Genomic DNA, 20,767 nt, shown 5'->3' with positions numbered 1-20,767 from the left:
AAACATATTGTGAAGTGTATCATTCAGGAAACCAAAAATTTTGTAGAAGTCTGACTATTAGGGTGGCCCTTAAACGGGGTGAAAATTTTAAAATGTTAATTTGAATGGTCTCATGGCCTAGATGTGATACATTCGGGATGGAAACACTGCAGTCAAAATGTCATATAGGTCCGTTTATATTTAGAGGTAGTCCAGGCACCTTCAATAATCAAGACTTTATATATATACTAGTGCATGCCCGTACATGCGGGGAGGTAAGTACGTGGACATACGTACGCTGACGTACGTACCAAAAATAAGGCCTCACTGTCCGGAAGTTCGCATATCGCAGTTACGATTAATCGCAAATTAGTTTTAATGGCCAATTATTCAATTTTTCAAACCGCGAGGCAGAAACAACAAACACACGCGGTTCCTTCGCTGTCGCTTGACCGTACGTGCAAAAAAAAATTAAAACTTTCATCGTTCCTTCGGTCTTCGCTCTCGTCCTTCGCCGTTCCTTCGCTCTCGTCCTTCGCTGTTCCTTCGTTCACGTACAAAACGGATGTGTTTGCTAAATAAATGGCCATAACTTGGTAACCACTTGTCCGATTAATAGCAAACCTTGAAAAGGCACATCCTCAGGTCCCCAGCACTGTCCGGAAGTGAGGCCTTATTTTTACTTACCGGAAGTGAGGAGGTCCGGAAGTGAGGACAGTGAGGCCTTATTTTTGGTACGTACGTCAACGTACGTACTGCTCACCTTCACTCCTTCATTCCTCTTTTCTCCCGCCTCTGGAACAAACTCCCTCACTCTCTTCAATCCCACTCCACCCTCCAAGTCTTTAAAACAGTTGTTCACCACCATCTCTTATCTTCCCCCATCCAAAACCTTGATCTTTTCAACCACCGCTAATTTCACCCCAATTCCCCTTTTTGAAATACCAACTTCTGTCCTGGAAGTCCTTGGTGTCTTTGTGCTTTATACTTCTCCCTCCCCCCCCCTTCCCATGCCTCCTCCCCCCGGGCCCTCTCCCTTCCACACATCTCCCTGCTCTCGGATGTTGTGTTTGTGTGCTTCCCCTTTTCTCCCCATCTTGTCTTCCGCTCCCTCTTTTTGTGTATTTTGTTTGTCTGGTCGATTTGTTTGTGAAGTAAATGTTAGCTCTTTCACGAGCCTCGATTCAGTATACAAAAAAAACAAAAAAACACACAGACAGACACACAGACACACAGAGATTGCTTGCATTACAGATATATATATATATAACACAACACAACACACAACACACATAATATAACAAACACAACCTGTTCCCACCTTTCCCAGTCGAACCCAACTGCTCCTGGACTCTGTGTCCTTCTCTCCTGTCAAGGTGGAAAAGTTTTTGTCAAACCTCGAATCTGATTCTGCAACTGGACCAGATGGCATCAGCCCGTATATATATATATATTGTCGCGATCCCGGCTGTGAAATGGTTCCCAGCACGGAATACGGACGTTAATGTCCGGGCTTCAAGTAGTCCACGGAGTGGACAGAGAGAACTCAATAAACACAATTGTGTTTTAATCGGCCTTCTAGGGGTAAGGCACGATGCTTTATTGGCTCGATCACAAAAACCATAAATGGTAACAGAATGGAATAAACTGCACAAAGCCTGCAGGAACTGTCGGCAACAGACGCTCCAAACAGGACGCAGGTAAGATCACTCGCGGCTCCAATCGACGATCTCCGGGACTCGGAGGGTAACAGGATGGAATTCACCGCACAAGGCCGGCAGGAACGGTCGGCCAGCAGCTCCAACACGAAGCAGGCAATCACTCGCGGTTCCAATCTACGAGATCCGGGAATCACTCGTTCTCTTCCGGAGTTACTCGCTCGTAAAATACCGAACTGTAATCGACCAGCCCAACTCGGCTGTCGTGAGGATTCAAGGAAAGCCCTTTTGAGATTTCCCACTCGGAGCCTTCGAGCCGCGTCCGTTACATAAGATGGCGAACGCGCTCTCTGACCCTCCACCAAATCACCAATCGCGTGCCGAATCGCCTCCCGATCGCGTGAGGCTCCAAGGAGGCCACGTCACGCGGTGGGCGGGGCACCAAATCTGGGTGAGAACAGGTGGTTTCACAGGTGGTTTCTCACAATATACAGACTTGGCATTTAATATGGAATATTTTTTTTGTGGGGGTGAATTTACTTTTCAAGATGACTTAGAACCAAAAGTTCATTGGAATTATGTTGAAATTATTCTAGATTTTGTTAATGTGACCTTTAAAAGAAACAAAAACCACATTTGACATTTCGAAGCAAATAAATTGATCCTTGAAAGTGATGTAAACTGATATCGAACTCAATTCATGGACAGTACTGTGTTAAACTTCTGTGCATTTTCCAGAAGTATCTCTTTATTTTGCACATTAGCCAAAAATTCTTTTTTAACAAACACAAAAGTTAAATTACGACTGGGATTACGGACAATAAAATTACAGTTCAGTACTTCGTGTAACCCCCACGAGCATTCAGAAGAGCACGTACACGTTGAGGCATGCTGTTCACGAGATTTGCCAAGGTTTGGACAGGAATCGCTTGCCATGCAGTTACAATAGCCTGCTGCAATTCACGCACAGAGGTCGGCTGCTGGTCCAAGTTGTCGATTTGACGCGTTAATTCTGCCCACAAGTTCTCGATCGGATTCATATCCGGGGACCTGACAGACCACTCCATATGGTCTACACCACGGTCAGCAAGAAAGTGTTGGATCATGCGAGCACGATAGCCTGCTTGAACCAGTCGTTGGTTGACTAGCCTTCTGGATACAGGCACATTTGTCAGTTGCTGCCACTCAGCCCTAAGCCGATTAGCTGACTTGGTACGGCCATTGCGGACTAACCGGTGCAGCTGGCGATCATCCCTCCTTATGGTTCTGTGGGGACGTCCTGACCTCGGTATTGGAGTCGGGACACCCCTCTGAGCATTTCGTTTCAGGATCTTTGACACCTGACCTTGAGTGATGCCATACTGCTGAGCAATAGCACGCTCTTTCATGCCGGAATTTCGTAAAGCCACCACTAAATGACAAACAGCATTGTCGAGTTGACGGACCATCTCCAGGGGAAGCGGCAATAACTTTTGTAGACGTGCAGCAGTTGTTTTCCACTAATACAGAACGCAACAACCCTTATATACCCAATTGTGAAGTCAATCGTCAAATGTACCTGTCCGTACATTTTGTCACGCCACCTGTGATATAATCCTGTCATTGACTTCTTGCTGCGACAGACAATCAGTGACATGGTTCTTTTAACAAAGAAATCACCGAAGCGTAAAAGAAACTCGCCAGATTGATATACCGAGTTCAGAAAGTAAACCCAAGTCAAGAAAAAAAAAAATTCCATATTAAATGCCAAGTCTGTCTATATATATATATATATATTATATTTTATATTTCTAGTCCATAGATGTGATAATTATTCATAAGTATGTTTTATCAAACGGTGTTTATTTATTTCTGTGATACATACTGTATTATCTGTAATGTGTTTTTAGTGTTACGTGACCTCAATCACATGGCCTATAGGGGGAAATGTTCAAGGGTGCTGGACTACCTCTAAGTATTTATGAGTCTAGCTGACATTTGAGCTGGTTTGTCTTTCGGGCAAATGGACCAGTTTTAGATGGTGAGAGCATTTCAAACGTTCATAAATAAGGGCCACCCTACTGACGATACATACTCAACGCGTATTTCGAATGAGATTGCAGCAGAAGTGGTAAGCCCAACCCTGGCAAATCTCTTAGCAGCAATATCACCAAAATTAGTTGACAGCAACCAAGCCCTTCTCATTGGAAACATTGTTACAAGTTGTGTCACCAATAAGGCAACAAGTCTTCAGATCGCTCTTGGAGTGTTGGTCACAGAAAAACAGCTGACAGATGAATGCCACGCCTTTGGCATTTGTGCATCATATGACGAAATACTACGCTTCAGGCATCAGCTGCACATGCTTCATCAAACAAAGAAGAGCTGAGAGGATTGTTTAACAGCAAACGTGGCTTAATCCAAACAGTAGCAGACAATTATGATGCTAATGTGTCTTGCTCTCCTTTTGACCCAAATGACTGAAAATGTCACGCCAGAAATCGAAGAGCAACCTCCAACAGTTCCAGTTATCAGACGCATCTCTAAAGATGAGATTGTAGCGTGGTGCTACGCACGCAACTTGTTTGCCAATGAAGGTAAGCCACAACGCGTAAGGTCAAAAAGAGTCTTTATTCACTAGCTCAAACTGTAGCACTGAGGTGCTCTGGGCTGCACGCCCCGTGTATATCCCGAGGCCACGCCTACCCCTCGGGCATGACCGACACCCTCTTGGTGCGCGGAATGATGTCACCGCGCCAGCGAGCCATCGTGTCCGCCACACGCGCCCCCCCAGAATTCCCGCGCACCTGAAGGGTCAGTTTGCGGGGCAAACGGATGACCCGGCCGAAGCGCCCTCTGGCGGCTGGCGGCGTCTGGGATGCTGGGATGTCATCTGGGATGCCTCCGGCGGCACCTGGGATGGGTGCAGGACCGGGGGGGCCGTGCCGGCGGGGGCCGAGCCACTGGCGGGGGGGTGGTCCACGTCGAGGTGGGCCGGCTTGAGGCGGTCCACGGAAACGCGGTCAGGAGTACCGCCGATGTCGAGGGTGAAGTGTTTCACCCGGGTCTCCAGCACGTGGAAGGGCCCGTCGTACGGGGGCCGCAACGGTGTCCGGTGGGCATCGTGGCGGACGAACACGTACTCCACCGTGCGAAGCTCCGGGGCGACGTGCGTTGGCGGGCATCCGTGGTGCGCCGTCGGCACCAGGGCGAACCTCTGGGCGGTCTCCTGCAGTGCGGAGCGCTGCTGCGCGGCGGACCATGGTGCCGTAGAGTCGGGGAGGAACTCGCCCGGCACCCGCAGCGGTTGTCCGAAGACCAACTCCGCCGCGGATGCGTGCAGGTCGTCCTTGGGCGCCGTCCGGAGGCCCAGCAGGACCCAGGGGAGCCTGTCGACCCAGCTGCCGTCGCGGAGGGTGGCCCGGAGCGTGGCCTTCAAGGAGCGATGGAAGCGCTCGCACAGGCCGTTGGCCTGGGGGTGGTAGGCCGTGGTGCGGTGCAGCTGGACGCCGAGCCCCTGCGCGACCGCCCCCAGAGCTCCGAGGTGAACTGGGGGCCGCGGTCGGACGAGATGTCCGAGGGGGCGCCGAACCGGGCAACCCAGGTGGCGATGAACGCCTGCGCGACGTCCGCCGCCGTCGTCGCCGCCAAAGGCACGACCCCCGGCCACCGGGGGGTGCGGTCCACCATGGTGAGGACGTGGGTGAAACCCCGCGAGGGGGGCAGAGGTCCCACCAAGTCCACGTGAATGTGGTCGAACTGACGTTCGGGCACCGTGAACGGGGCCAACGGGGCCTGGGTGTGGCGGTGCACCTTCGCGCGCTGGCATGCGAGGCACGTCCTGGTCCAATCGCGGATGGCCTTCTGGAGGCCATGCCAGACGAACTTGTCAGCGACCAACCTCTGGGAGGCCTTCGTGCCCGGGTGGGACAGGCCGTGGATGGCGACAAAAACCCGGCGCTGCCAGCCCGCGGGCAAGATGGGGCGAGGCCGCCCGAGGGAGACGTCGCACAAGAGGGCCGTGCCCGCGCCGTCGAACGGCACCTCGGTGACGCGGAGGCCCATGACGGCGGTCCGCAAGGCCTGGACGTCGGGGTCGGCGGTCTGGTCCGCCGCCATCCGGGCATAGTCGATCCCGAGGTGGACCGCGTGGGTGACGGACCGGGAAAGGCAATCCGCCACCGGGTTGTCCTTTCCCGCGACATGCCGGATGTCCGTCGTGTACTCGGACACGGCCGAGAGGTGACGCTGCTGCCGGGCCGACCATGGCTCGGCGACCTTGGCCATCGCGAAGACCAGGGGTTTGTGGTCGACAAAGGCCGTGAACGAACGGCCCTCGAGCAGATGGCGGAAGTGCCGGACTGCCAGGTGGAGCCCGAGCAACTCGCGGTCGAAGGTGCTGTACCGGCGTTCGTGCGGGCGAAGATGCCGGCTGAAAAACGCCAGCGGTTGTCAAGCACCACGCACCCATTGCTCGTGCACCGCGCCCACCGTGTAGTCCGACGGGTCGGTGGTGAGGGCGATTGGTGCATCGAGCGCCGGGTGCGCGAGCATGGTGGCGTTAGCCAAGGCGAGCTTCGCGCCCACGAACGCCGCGTCCATCTGCTCGGTCCAAACAACGTCACCTTTGCCCGGCTTCCCCCGGAGGGCCTCATGCAGGGGGCGCAGGAGCTGGGCGACGCGGGGCAGGAAACGGTGGTTAAAGTTCACCATGTCCAGGAACTCCTGGATCCCCCTGATCGTGCGGGGGTGCGGAAACCCCTTGCCCGCCTCCACCTTTGCCGGTAAGGGGGTGGCCCCGTGCCTGGTGACGTGGTGCCTCAAAAAGTCGATTTCGGCGGCGCCGAACCGGCACTTGGCGGGGTTTACAATCAGGCCATGCTGGCCCAGGCATTCGAAGAGCATGCGGAGGTGGCGGAGGTGCTCTTCGCGGGACGCGCTTGTGACGAGGATGTCGTCCAGGTAGACGTAAACACAATCCAAGTCGCGCAAGACGCTGTCCATCAACCGTTGGAATGCCTGAGCCGCATTCTTCAACCCGAAGGGCATCCGAAGAAACTCGAAGAGGCCAAACGGTGTAATGACGGCCGTCTTCGGTATGTCCTCCGGCCTGACGGGGACCTGGTGGTATCCACGGATGAGGTCCACCTTAGAAAAGAAGGACATTTTCACCAACCGGGCGGAAACGTCCTGAATGTGAGGGACCGGGTAGCGTTCGGGGGTGGTGGCATCGTTGAGGTGGCGGTAGTCTCCGCACGGCCGCCATCCCCCGCCGGGCTTCGGCACGATGTGCAGTGGTGACGCCCAAGCGCTCTTGGAGCGCCGTACGATGCCCAGCTGCTCCAGCGTAGCGAACTCCGCCTTCGCCACCGCGAGCTTCGTCGGCTCGAGGCGGCGTGCCCGGGCGTAGACCGGTGGCCCAACGGTGGGGATGTGATGTTCCACCCCGTGCTTGATGGCCACCGCCGAGAACGTGGGCCGCGTGAGGTCCGGGAAGCTGGCGAGGAGGCGGGTGAACTCGTCCTTTGCCGGGAGCATACAGACCAACCTCGCCGGGACCGAACCGTTCAGCAAGCCGCTTGGCGAGCCGCTCAGTGAGCCACTCAGGGAGCTGCCCAACGAACTGCTCAGCATGCAAGCAAGCGAGCTGAACGTTTCGGCCTGGACGAGGCGTTGGTTCTTCATGTCTACCAACAACCCATTTGCACATCGGAAGTCCGCACCGAGCAATGCCATGGGCACGCTGGCGGTTACAAACGTCCATTGAAAGCGTTGCTCTCTGAACCGCAGGGAGAGGCAGCGCTTCCCGAATGTGCGTATGGGTGTACCGTTGGCTGCAAGCAATGCGGGGCCCCGGCCCGCGGTTCGCTTGTCGGACGTGGAGGCGGGGATAACGCTCACCTGTGCGCCTGTGTTGCAGAGGAAGCGACGCCCAGACAAGGTGTCCGTGACAAAAAGGAGGCTGCCGGAATGGCCGACGCTCAGGGCCGCTACCGAGCGCCGGCTTGGTAGTTTCCCGACTTGCCAAACGAGCACGGCGGGCAACAATTCCTAGCCTTGTGGCCAAACCTGGCATGGAAACGGCACCAGGTTTGCGGCGGAGGCGGAGGCCGCGGTTTTCGCGGTGGTGGTGGGCGGGGCGTGGCGGCGGCCACGCGGTGTGCATCGGCATCAGCCTCGGGATCCACGAGGTGTGCAGCAGCATCAGCCTCGGGATCCGCGACAGCCGCACCGACTCTCGCCCGCGTGTCACAAGCCGCGAAAAACTTGTCGGCCTCGACGGCCAGAGCACGGGTTTCCTTTATTTTGGAACCGGCCAACGCGAGGCGTGCCTGTGCCGGCAGCTGGCATAGAAAGAGCGCCGGGAATTAAAAAATCCGGGGCTTTGTCACCCAGCAGCGAAAGCATGTAGTCCATCCGGACCGATGGTCGTGTGTCGCCGAGTTCGGGAAGGTCCAGGAGGCAGTCGGCCCGCTCGCACTCCGTGAGGCCGAATGTGGCAATGAGGAGACGCTTGAGTGCCTCGTACCTGTGGTCGGCCGGTGGGTTCCGCAGGACGGACATGACTCGGGCGGCTGTGCCGGGCCCGAGGGCGGCGATGACGTGGTAATTGCGCGTCTCATCCGCCGTTACGCCTCGAAGTCGGAACTGTGCCTCGGCTTGCACGAACCATACTTCGGCCTGAGCTTCCCAAAACTCAGGGAGCTTCAACCCTACCGCGTTGTTGGCCATGGCGCGTTCTGTGGTCAGCGACGGCTGAACCAAAAAGGGGTCACCAATGTAGCATGGTGCTACGCACGCAACTTGTTTTCCAATGAAGGTAAGCCACAACGCGTAAGGTCAAAAGAGTCTTTATTCACTAGCTCAAACTGGAGCACTGAGGTGCTCGGGGCTGCGCGCCCCATGTATATCCCGAGGCCGCGCGCCCCGTGTATATCCCGAGGCCACGCCTACCCCTCGGGCGTGGCCGACACGCTCTTGGTGCGCGGAATGATGTCACCGCGCCAGCGAGCCATTGTGTCCGCCACAAGATGAATGAACAAATTGTACCACCAATAAGTGTCCACCGGTATAATGGACCAAAACAGCCTGACAGACCCTATAAACTTGGACCCCATTCAGTACGGATGGCAAGAAGGTGAGGACGGTGCAACTTTGTGTCCAACCATACTCCCACCTGATGTGTCTGCTGCACCGGTCACCATTCTGCAGCTGATTAAGTGTGGATGCTCCACCAGTCGGCCCTGTTCTACAGGGAAGTGTGGATGTGTGGTAGCACAGATGTCATGTTCGATATTTTGCAGTTGCAGTGGTGAATCATACTGCTGTAACGAACAGACAAGGGCAGTAGCTGCTTATCAGGACGAAGATGATGAAGATTGAACATTGTGTAAAACATTAATAAGGATGCATGCTGCTCCAAACAAAGTTATTATTTGTCAGTCTGAAAATAAAAGTACATTTCAAAATCATATACTTGTTTTGTCCACTTTTTGTTTAAATTGTTATGTTTATTTACAACGCAAGTTTTACTAGACAAAATCCATGGTCATTGTCAACTGTCCACATGTATCCAAATATATTTGTGTAAAAAGCACAATCCAATATAATAACCAATGCATTAATAATTGCAAATAAGTTACTTCAGCTGTCATAAATACATATTTGGTTGTGACTGTTATTGTATTAATATTTGAAGGTTCATCAAATTCAATTTCTAACTAGAGGTTATCAATGGAACTGCAAAATAGCCTTTTATATAGGGAAATGGTGGCCATCTTGAAAATATGATACAGTAAAGCGCGGCGTTACGCGCGCTGCTTGTGAGCAAGGAGGAAGCGGACAAGCGGTAACATATAAACGTCTTTATTGTAAGACTACACTGTAACACTGTACTGTCCCGGGCTGGGCGCCCGGTGTATATCATGAGGCCACGCCTACCCCTGGTGCGTGGCCACCGCCCACTTGGTGCGCGGAATGATGTCACCACGCCAGTGGGCTTTTGTGTCCGCCACACGCGCCCCCCCAGAATTCCCGCGCACCTGGAGGGCCAGTTTGCGGGGCAGACGAATGACCCGGCCGAAGCGCCCCCTGGCGATCGGCGGCGTCCGGGGTGCAGGGATGCCAGGTGGGATGCCCCTGGCTGCCCCTGGGATGGGTGCAGGACCGGGGGGCGGCGTGGCGGCGGGGCTGGGCGGTGCCGGGGGTCCGCCCGCAGGAGGGCGGCCCCGACGTGGGGGTCGGGCCACTGGCGGTGGATGGTCCACATCGAGGTGGGCCGGCTTGAGGCGGTCTACCGAAACGCGGTCAGGAGTACCGCCGATGTCCAGGGTGAAGTGCTTCGCCCCGGTCTCCAGCACGCGGAAAGGCCCGTCGTACGGGGGCCGCAGTGGTGTCCGATGGGCATCGTGGCGGACGAAGACGTACTCCGCCGTGCGAAGCTCCGGGGCGACGTGCGTCGGTGGGTGCCCGTGGCATGCCGTTGGCACCGGGGCGAACCTCTGGGCGGTCTCTTGTAGAGCGGAGCGCTGCTGTGCCGCGGACCATGGTGCCGTGGAGTCGGGGAGGAACTCGCCCGGCACCCGCAGCGGTTGCCCGAAGACCAATTCCGCCGCGGATGCGCGCAGGTCCTCCTTGGGCGCCGTCCGGAGGCCCAGCAGGACCCAGGGGAGCCTGTCGACCCAGCCGCCATCGCGGAGGGTGGCCCGGAGCGCGGCCTTCAATGAGCGGTGAAATCGCTCACACAGGCCGTTAGCCTGGGGATGGTAGGCCGTGGTTCGGTGCAGCCGGACCCCGAGCCCCTGCGCAACCGCCCCCCAGAGCTCCGAGGTGAACTGGGGGCCGCGGTCGGATGAGATGTCTGAGGGGGCGCCGAACCGGGCGACCCAGGTGGCGATGAAAGCCTGCGCGACATCGGCCGCCGTTGTCGACGCCAAGGGCACGGCCTCCGGCCACCGGGTGGTGCGGTCCACCATGGTGAGGACGTAGGTGAAACCCCGCGAGGGGGGCAGAGGTCCCACCAGGTCCACGTGGACGTGGTCAAACCGGCGTTCCGGCACCGTGAACGGGGCCAACGGGGCCTGGGTGTGCCGGTGCACCTTGGCGCGCTGGCACGCGAGGCACGTCCGGGCCCAGCCGCGGACGGCCTTCCGGAGGCCATGCCAGACGAACTTGTCGGCGATCAGCCTTTGGGAGGCCCTCGCGCCCGGGTGGGACAGGCCGTGGATGGCGTCAAACACCTGGCGCTGCCAGCCCGCGGGCACGATGGGGCGAGGACGCCCGAGGGAGACGTCGCACAAGAGGGCCGCGCCCGCGCCGTCAAACGGCAGCTCGGTGATGCGGAGGCCCGTGACGGCGGTCCGCAAGGCCTGGACGTCGGGGTCAGCGGCCTGGTCCGCTGCCATCCGGGCATAGTCGATGCCGAGGTGGACTGCATGGGCGACGGCCCGGGAAAGGCAATCCGCCACCGGGTTGTCCTTCCCCGCGACGTGCTGGATGTCCGTCGTGTACTCGGACACGGCCGAGAGGTGACGCTGCTGCCGGGCCGACCACGGCTCGGTGACTTTGCCCATCGCAAAGATCAGCGGCTTGTGGTCGACGAAGGCAGTGAACGCCCGGCCCTCGAGCAGATGGCGGAAGTGCCTGACCGCCAAGTGAAGTCCGAGCAACTCGCGGTCGAAGGTACTGTAACGGCGTTCGGGCGGGCGAAGCTGCCGGCTAAAGAACGCCAGCGGTTGCCAAGCTCCACGCACCCATTGCTCATGCACTGCGCCCACCGCGTAGTCCGAGGCATCGGTGGTGAGGGCGATCGGTGCATCGGGCGCCGGGTGCGCGAGCATGGTGGCGTTAGCCAAGGCGAGCTTCGCGCCCGTGAACGCCGTGTCCATCTGCTCGGTCCAGGTAACGTCGCCTTTGCCCGGCTTACCTCGGAGAGCTTCGTGCAGGGGGCGCAGGAGCTGGGCGATACGGGGCAGGAACCGATGGTAAAAGTTCACCATGCCCAGGAACTCCTGCAGCCCTCTGATCGTGCGGGGGCGCGGAAACCCCTTCACCGCCTCCACCTTGGCCGGTAGGGGGACGGCTCCGTGCCTGGTGACACGGTGCCCCAGAAAATCGATTGTGGCGGCGCCGAACCGGCACTTTGCGGGGTTCACAATCAGGCCATGCTGGCCCAGGCGTTCGAAGAGCGTGCGGAGGTGGCGTAGGTGCTCTTCGCGGGACGCGCTGGCGACGAGGATATCGTCCAGGTAAACGTAGACAAAATCCAAGTCGCGCAGGACGCTGTCCATCAGTCGCTGGAACGCCTGAGCCGCATTCTTCAGACCGAAGGGCATGCGCAAGAACTCGAAGAGTCCGAATGGCGTGATGACCGCCGTCTTCGGGACGTCCTCCGGCCTGACGGGGACCTGATGGTAGCCGCGTATGAGGTCCACCTTCGAGAAGAAGGACCTGCCCGCCAAACGGGCGGAAAAGTCCTGAATGTGGGGGACGGGGTAGCGGTCGGGAGTCGTGGCGTCATTGAGACGGCGATAGTCCCCGCACGGTCGCCATCCCCCGCCGGGCTTCGGCACGATGTGCAGCGGCGACGCCCAAGCGCTCTCTGAGCGCCGAACGATGCCGAGTCGCTCCAGGGTAGCGAACTCCGCTTTTGCCACCGCCAGCTTCGTCGGCTCGAGGCGGCGTGCCCGGGCGTAGACCGGTGGCCCGACGGTGGGGATGTGATGGGCCACCCCGTGCTTGACGGCCCCCGCCGAGAAGGTGGGCCGCGTGAGGGCCGGGAAGCCGGCGAGGAGGCGGGTGAATGCGTCCGCTGCCGGAAGCGTACAGACCAACGTGGCCGGAACCGAATCGTTCGGCAAGCCGCTTGGCAAGCCGCTCGTTGAGCTGGGCAACGCACAAGCGAGCGAGCTGAACGTCTCGGCCTGGACAAGCCGTCTGCGCTTGACGTCGACCAGGAGCCCATTAGCGCACAGGAAGTCCGCGCCAAGCAGTGCCATGGGCACGTCGGCGGTGACGAACGTCCATCGGAAAACCTGCCCTCCAAACCGCAGAGAGAGGCAGCGTTTTCCGTACGTACGGATGGGCGTCCCGTTCGCGGCAAGCAGCGCGGGGCCCCCACCCGCGGCGTGCTTGTCTGACGTGCCGGCGGGAATGACACTCACCTGCGCTCCCGTGTCGCACAGGTAACGGCGCCTGGAGAAGGTGTCCGTTATGAACAGCAGGCTGTTCGAATGGCCGGCGCTCATCGCCACTATTGAGCGCCGGCCCGGGCGTTTCCCGACCCGTTGAAGGAGCACGGCGGATGACACCGCCGAGCTTCGTGGCCGAACTTGGCGTGGAACCAGCACCAGGTGGTGGAGCTGGAGGAGCGCGGCTGGCTCCGCCAGGCCGGTGGAGTTGGCGGGTTTCCCCGCGGTGGCGGTTTTCGCCGCGGCGGTGGGCGGGGCGTGGCGGCGTTCACGAGGTGCATATCAGCATGCTGCTGAACATCAGCGTGCTGTAGAAGCTGATGCTGTGGAACATGCTGCTGAACATCAGCGTCGAGGGCCGTGACGGCCACGCCGACGCTCGCCCGCATGTCCGAAGCGGCGAAGTACCTGTCCGCCTCGGCCGCCAATGCTCGGGGTTCCGTTAGCTCGGTCCCGGCCAACGCGAGGCGGACCTGCGCTGGAAGTTGGCGCCGGAAAAGCGCCCGGAATAGCGAACCGGGGGCTTCGTCGCCCAACAGTGACAGCATATGGTCCATTCGGACCGACGGGCGCGTCTCACCGAGCTCGGGGAGATCCAGGAGGCGGTCGGCCCGTGCGTCGTCCGTAAGGCCGAACGTGGCTAGGAGTAGCCGCTTGAGTGCCTCGTACTTGTGGCCGTTCGGTGGGTGGCGAAGGACGGACACAACTCGAGCGGCCGTGCCGGGCCCGAGGGAGGCGACGACGTGGCAATAGCGCGTGTCATCGCCGGTGAGGCGCCGAAGCTGAAATTGGGCTTCGGCCTGGACGAACCAGACTTCGGCCTGAGCCTCCCAAAATTCCGGAAGTTTGACGAAGTCGGCCATGGCGATGGCGTCGCGTGTGGAAGGATCGCTCCAGCAGATCCAACGTCGAGGGTCACCAGTAAAGCGCGGCGTTACGCGCGCTGCTTGTGAGCAAGGAGGAAGCGGACAAGCGGTAACATATAAACGTCTTTATTGTAAGACTACACTGTAACACTGTACTGTCCCGGGCTGGGCGCCCGGTGTATATCATGAGGCCACGCCTACCCCTGGTGCGTGGCCACCGCCCACTTGGTGCGCGGAATGATGTCACCACGCCAGTGGGCTTTTGTGTCCGCCACAACAGGATTAATATATACACCTTTAATCTTATCATTATCGGATTCCTTGACAATGAAAACATAAAACTATAAAACTATAGAACGATAAAAGTTGTAAGCAACACCATGGTAAATGGCTCGCTATAACTCACCTGTAAGCCATACCGTGGTAAAAGGACGTTGACAGGTATCCAAGTGATTCAAAACAAGACAACGCTGTTATACAAACACAGGTTTATTGTTTATATTAGAAAGTTGAAACTATTATGTCGTCATATCCATGTACAAGTTGGGTCACCTGATCAAGATCAAGTCTTTGGACTTCAGTAAAACATCAAGAAGATCGTTACTCGAAGCAGTGGTGAAAAAAAGTGCAACATGGAAATATAACTAACCTGTATGCCATAGCTCACGATAACGTGAAACACTCCTGCACTCCATCCTCCCTCCAGCGTCCTTAAACGTATTTTTGACTCGAAGATCACAAGAAACTCATTTTGCAATAAATGTTCGTTTCCCATTAATCGTACACTTTCAAAAATCCAATCTCACCCCTCCCCTCCAAATCTTCCCCATAACCCCTCCCCTCCAAATCTTCCCCATCACCCATCCCTTTCAAATCTTCCCCCTTGCCACTCCCCTCCTAATCCTCCCCATCACCCATCCCTTTCAAATCTCCCCCCTTGCCCCTTCTCTCCTAAACTCCCCCCACACCCCTCCCCTCCAAGACTTCCCCTCGCCCCTCCCCTCCTAGACTCCCCCCTCACCCCTCCCCTCCAAATCTCCCCCATATCCCATCCCTTTCAAATCCCTCCCCTTGTCCCTTCCCTCCTAAACTCCCCCCTCGCCCCTCCCCTTCAAATCTCCCCATCCTCATTTCTTCTCAATTTCCCCCCTCTCCCTCCCCCTCCTCAAAGCGTCCTCCCCGCTTCTTCCCTCTTCCAACTCTCACCTCCATCTCCCCCAACCTTCTGCCTCACTCTTCCCCCTCCTCAAATAACACCTCATTGTGCCTCACCCAATCACCATCAAACCTTTTGTCCGCCCCATCCTTCCCTTTCTTCGAGCTATTCTGAAATCTCTGACACACCTTCAACAGCTCTCCCTACCTCTTCCACCTCTTCCACATCTTACCCTACCCCTCCTCCCCCCTGTTCTGTATCCGATGCTCCCCCTTCCTCTTCATTAACGGTATGGACCTCAAACATCCGGGGCCTTCGTTCAAACTCAACTGATCTCTCCATACAGGTTGCTTCTGTCAAACCAGACGTGATCTGCTTAACAGAAACTTTCCTCCTTCATGATGTCTCTGATTCCTTAGTATCTCTCCCGGGTTACTCCCTCCTCCGGTATGATAGACCTGAGCCTCGTCCTGGAGGTGGGGTTGCTATCTTTTTCAAAAACTCTCTTCCTCACTCGCCCTGCACTGCACTCTCTCCACCTCACCCCCAGGAATACCTCTGGCTACGGCTTCCCCTTCGCTCCCACCTCTTGTTCATATGTGTGTTGTACCGTCCACCAAACAGTGATGACTCCATCTACATCTCGCTGTCTGATAATATGGACCAACTTCTGTCTACTAATCCTAACTCTCTCTTCCTCATATGTGGTGATTTCAATTGTCACCATGCCAGTTGGCTGGGTGTGGGTCCCTCTCTCACCAGCCATGGCTCCTCAGCAAAGGACTTCTGCGACTCACTGGGACTGACACAATCTGTCAATTTCCCGACCCGGATCTCAGTTAACGGAGCATCTTCTCTTCTGGACTTGGTTATGACTAACTTCCCTGAAAATGTCTGCTGCTCTTCTTCTGCTCCAATCGGCTCATCTGATCATGTGCTTGTTAAAGTGGACATCTCTCTGACCATTCTCAGGGAGCCTCCTCAGCGTCGACGAGTCTGGCATTTCACTCAGGCCAACTGGCACGGTCTTCAAGCAGCCATCAATCATCTGGACTGGTCTCCCATCTCTACCACCTCTGACATCAACTCATCCTGGGAATTCTTCCAAGGTAAATTGCTCTCTCTCATGCACAGATGTATCCCATCTCGTCTTCAGTTGTCATACCCTTCCTCCAATCCATGGTACACGGAATCTTGTGGTGAGGCTGTTGCCCAGAAACAACTTGCCTTCGTCTCCTGGAAAGCAAATCCAACGGAAGGAAATCTCATTACCTTTCACAAAGCCCGAAACAAGTGTGTGTCCACCCTCAGGAGAGCCAGGAAGCAATATCTCTCCGTTCTCAAGACCGAACTCTCTTATCTGTCTCCCTCTTCCAAATCCTGGTGGCATCTGGTCAAATCTGTTTCTGGTGTTTGTTCCCCCTCCATCCCCTCCCTTACCTCAAACGGCCACACAGCTGACTCCGCACGTGAAAAAGCTGAATGTCTCAACTCTGTGTTTGCCTCTAAATCTTGTGTCCCAAACCCATCCCTCTCTGTACCCACCGTACCCAGTCGTACCCAGCTGCTCCTGGACTCCGTGTCCTTTCCTCCTGACAAGGTGGAAACGTTTCTGTCAACCCTCGACTCTGATTCTGCAACTGGACCTGACGGCATCAGCCCACGGGTCCTAAAATCCTGTTCTTCCGCTCTTTCACTCCCTCTCTCTGTTCTCTTCACCCTCTCTTTTGCTCAAGGTCAACTGCCATCTGCTTGGAAATCAGCCAACATCACCGCTTTGCACAAAAAAGGTGCAAAAACAGATCCTAGCAACTACAGACCAATCAGCCTTCTCCCAATTATCAGCAAAGTCATGGAATCCATCATTGCTTCGGATATGAAATCTTTCCTCTTTTCCAATGGCCTGATCTCTGATCATCAATTTGGTTTCAGACCAGGTCACTCTACTCTGGACATGCTGCTTCTGCTGTCTCAACAATGGATGGAGGTCCTCAATGCCAAACAGGAAATTAGAGCTGTCTCCCTCGACATATCACGTGCCTTCGATACGGTCTGGCACCCCGCTCTGCTCACCAAACTCTCCTCCTTTGGTATCCATGGAAATCTCCACGCATGGCTGGCGGACTTCCTCTCTCGTCGTAGTCAACGTGTGGCCTTGAATGGGTTTCTCTCATCTCCTCTTCCTGTTCAGGCTGGAGTTCCCCAAGGCAGTGTTCTGGGCCCTGTGCTTTTTCTGGTCTTCATCAATGATCTCTCTGACTCTCTTGAAAATCCTCTCTATCTCTTTGCTGATGACTCCACTCTCTGCCGCTCCATTCCTCATCCCTCAGATCGGCAGTCTGCAGCCTCCTCACTCTCTGCAGACCTGGACAAAATCACAGACTAGGCAAACAAGTGGAACATGTCTTTCAATCCTGACAAATCTCACACTCTTACGATGTCTCTCCGAAAAGACCGACTGGACAACCCTCCCATCTACTTTCTGAATAATCCTCTCCAAGAAGTTCTGTCACTCAAGCTTTTGGGTCTCACTATCTGCCATGATCTTTCCTGGGAAAACCACATTTCCAAGCTGGCCTCCAAAGCCAGTCGCCGACTGGGCATCCTCCGTCGTGCGAAGTCCTTCCTTTGCACACCTGAGCTCCTCACCACATACAAGGCTTTCATCCGCAGCTCAATGGAATACTGCTCTCCCCTCTGGGCTGGTGCTCCTGCCTCACACCTAGCTCGTCTTCACGCTGTTGAAACCAAAGCGTTCAGAATCATTGGAATCTCCCGCGATGACGCTATCTCCGAGGGCCTTTCACTTACTCACCGCAGGCAGGTTGGTGGTCTTTCCGTCTTCTACCGACTCCTCTCCGGCCTTGCTCCCCCAGCTCTCTCTGGGCTCTGTCCCCCAAATATTCCTGCAGGTCGCACAAGATCTGCCTGCAACCCTCTTATGGTTAAACTGCCAAAATCAAGACTCTCTGCTCACCTTCACTCCTTCATTCCTCTTTTCTCCCACCTCTGGAACAAACTCCCTCACTCTCTTCAATCCCACTGCTCCCTCCAGGTCTTTAAAACGGCTGTTCACCACCATCTCTTATCTTCCCCAATCCAAAACCTTGATCTTTTCTACCCCCGCTAATTTCACCCCAAATCCACTTTTTTGAGGTGACTTTTGTCTTCTTTCCTGGAAGTCCTTGGTGTCCTTGGTTTTATACCTATCCTGCCTCCCCCAGGCCCTCTGCCTCCCACACATCTCCCGATGTCCCTGCCCTCCAATGTTGTGTTTGTGTGCTTCCTCCCCTTCTCTCCCCATCTTGTTGACCGCTCCCCTTTTTATATACTTTGTTTGCTTGTTTGTTTGATTTGTTTGTTTGATAAATGTTAGCTCTTTCACGAGCCTCGACTCTGTATACAAAACAAAAAAAAAACAACCCAAAAAAAAAAACACCAAATCTTGGGGCAACACGGAAATGATGGGCCAAGTGGCATCCTCAGCGCCTTGTCTAAGGTTGTGCAGGAGCCCAGGATCACTCCTGACACCCAGTGTGGTCACATGGAGACTGTAGATCCTTTGCATATTACTTTATAACTTGCAACGGTACCCGCCCTATGGGCGGGGCTTCAATTGGGAGGCCCAAATGAAAAAGCAAAATATCAGAAATTGAAGGCTTTTTATTTTAAACGATTCATATAAACATCCATTGAATCATATCACATGCTCACATGCACATCATCAAAATCTAAACAGTACATGGCGCCCATTTTGAAAAAAGATCGAATTCTGCAAAACGGAGGCGGTCGCTGCACGTCTTTCTCTGTCGCACGTTTATGTGTGAAGAGTGCGTGCCGAATCTGTAACACGGAAGCATGCTCACATGATTCACGAGCGAGTCGAGGCTCGTGAATCATATCACATGCTCACATGCACATCATCAAAATCTAAACAGTACATGGCGCCCATTTTGAAAAAAGATTGAATTCTGCAAAACGGAAGCGGTCGCTGCACGTCTTTCTCAGTCACACGTTTATGTGTGAAGAGTGCGTGCCGAATCTGTAACACGGAAGTGGCTGCTGCACGTCTTTCTCAGTCGCACGTTTATGTGTGAAGAGTGCGCGCCGAATCTGTAACACGAAAGCGACCGCTACACCTGTTTCTCAGTCGCTTTGCACACGCTGCCGTGTTACTTCGGAGCCGCACGTTTATATAGGAAGAGTTTGTCAGGAGTCGATCTACTCTCTCCTGGTAGACGGGTCAATATACTGCCTGACCCCAAAAAAATTGCAAATTTTTGTTTTATGCTTATTTCTAGTAGTTTATGAAGTGGAAGACAACATATTAAAAGTTGGACAATTTTGACGCATGGGAAAGTCCCTCAGTGACGTCAGAAAACAAGATGGCTGCCGGCAGATAAAACGTAAAAAAATTGACTGATAAATCATCAGACCACTAACAATTTAAAGTTAATTTTGCACCAATATTTGTATTATGATCGTTCCTGGTAGTTTATGCAGTGCTAATCCTGAGACCATTCGCAATTTAAAGTAAATATTTGCACAAATATATGTTCTTTGATTGTTTCTGCCAGTCTATGACATGGAAAGCAACATATAAAAAATTGGACAATTTTGACACATGTGGAAGTACCATATGCCTTCTAGTCTTAGATTCCAGTTTCATCGTCCTCCTCCTCCTCCTCCTCTATGTCTGGTTCAACACTCATATTGTCACAGTTGCTGTCCTGGCAATGTCCACATGCACTGGTGCACTCTAATCCATGCTTCCTACATGAACACCTTAGTGTTTTGCACCCCCCTGAACAGTTGCAGTGAATCATCTGAAGTAGTATGTCTGGAGCAGGGCTTTTGTCTGTCATCACTGGAACAAGTTTTCCTCCTTCTACCTTCCATCCCCACTCCGTTGGCTCCATTCCACAACAAAGGCCCATCCATTCCATTACCTGGTAATAGGTCCGCAGAGAATGAAACTTGCAGGCAGCGGATGTGGGTGGCAGTCTTTCAGGAGTGACAAATGCCTTAGCCCTTGCAACCTTTTTGCAGAGAATGTTGTATCTGATCGATGCCAATGAGTCGTTCTGATTTGCTTCAAACAATGCCACCATTGCTCTGCAGCCTGCAGTTTCAATAACATCCTGACTCTGCTGTGGTTTACAGAACACCTTTGAGCTGTCTATCAGTTCCTTTTCTTTCTTGATGATTCTTTGAAACCCTGACTTCTTTCCAATCCCAAAGACACGAGACGTTGCGTCACAGCCAGTTAATGCATGAAGGAACAATATATCTCTGCAGGCTGCATTTCCAAGTATCTGCTGAAGGACTTTGATATTGTAGACATTTGATTTTGCCTTGTCAGAACGGAAATAGAGTTCAATGCAGTTTGTCTCCACCATATAGAAGAGCAGGAGGAGAAGGAGATCTGTATCTTCTCCAATGAGGGTTGTAGATCTGGAAGCCGCATTTGCGACGGCCGCTTTTGCAATCTCAACATCAGCATCTCCCTCTGCTTGGATCACCTCACAGCCTTCCTTGTGCAACACCTCTATAATCAACAGTATCATTGCCTGCTTGTTTGACTCATTCGACAGAAAGTCCTCCTTTTTCCCAACAAATTTTGTTGACTCCGTAATGTTAACCTTGGTGGCATTCTTGTTTCTATTCCGACGTTGATGAGAACAGTCCTTTGTGCTTGGCCCAGCCTCATAACCATCAAACACAACAGTAGCTTTGCCATAGTGTCGTACTGTAAATGAGGCATATTCATCTGCAATGGAACTGTAGGTGAATCCCTCTGTCCACTTTAAGCGGTGAATAAGTGATCCCCCGTCAAGAACATAGTGATCTGTTCCTGGAACTGTCTGGTTGACAGCATTGTCAGATTTGGTTGTAGCATAATTCCTTATTGCCTCCGCCAACTGTGGTTTATCTGGCTGG

The sequence above is a fragment of the Myxine glutinosa genome, chromosome 12 (assembly GCF_964187855.1).
Source record: "Myxine glutinosa chromosome 12, kmMyxGlut1.1, whole genome shotgun sequence".
In the NCBI taxonomy this organism is placed as follows: domain Eukaryota; kingdom Metazoa; phylum Chordata; class Myxini; order Myxiniformes; family Myxinidae; genus Myxine; species Myxine glutinosa.
Note: the sequence above shows the minus strand (reverse complement) of the source record.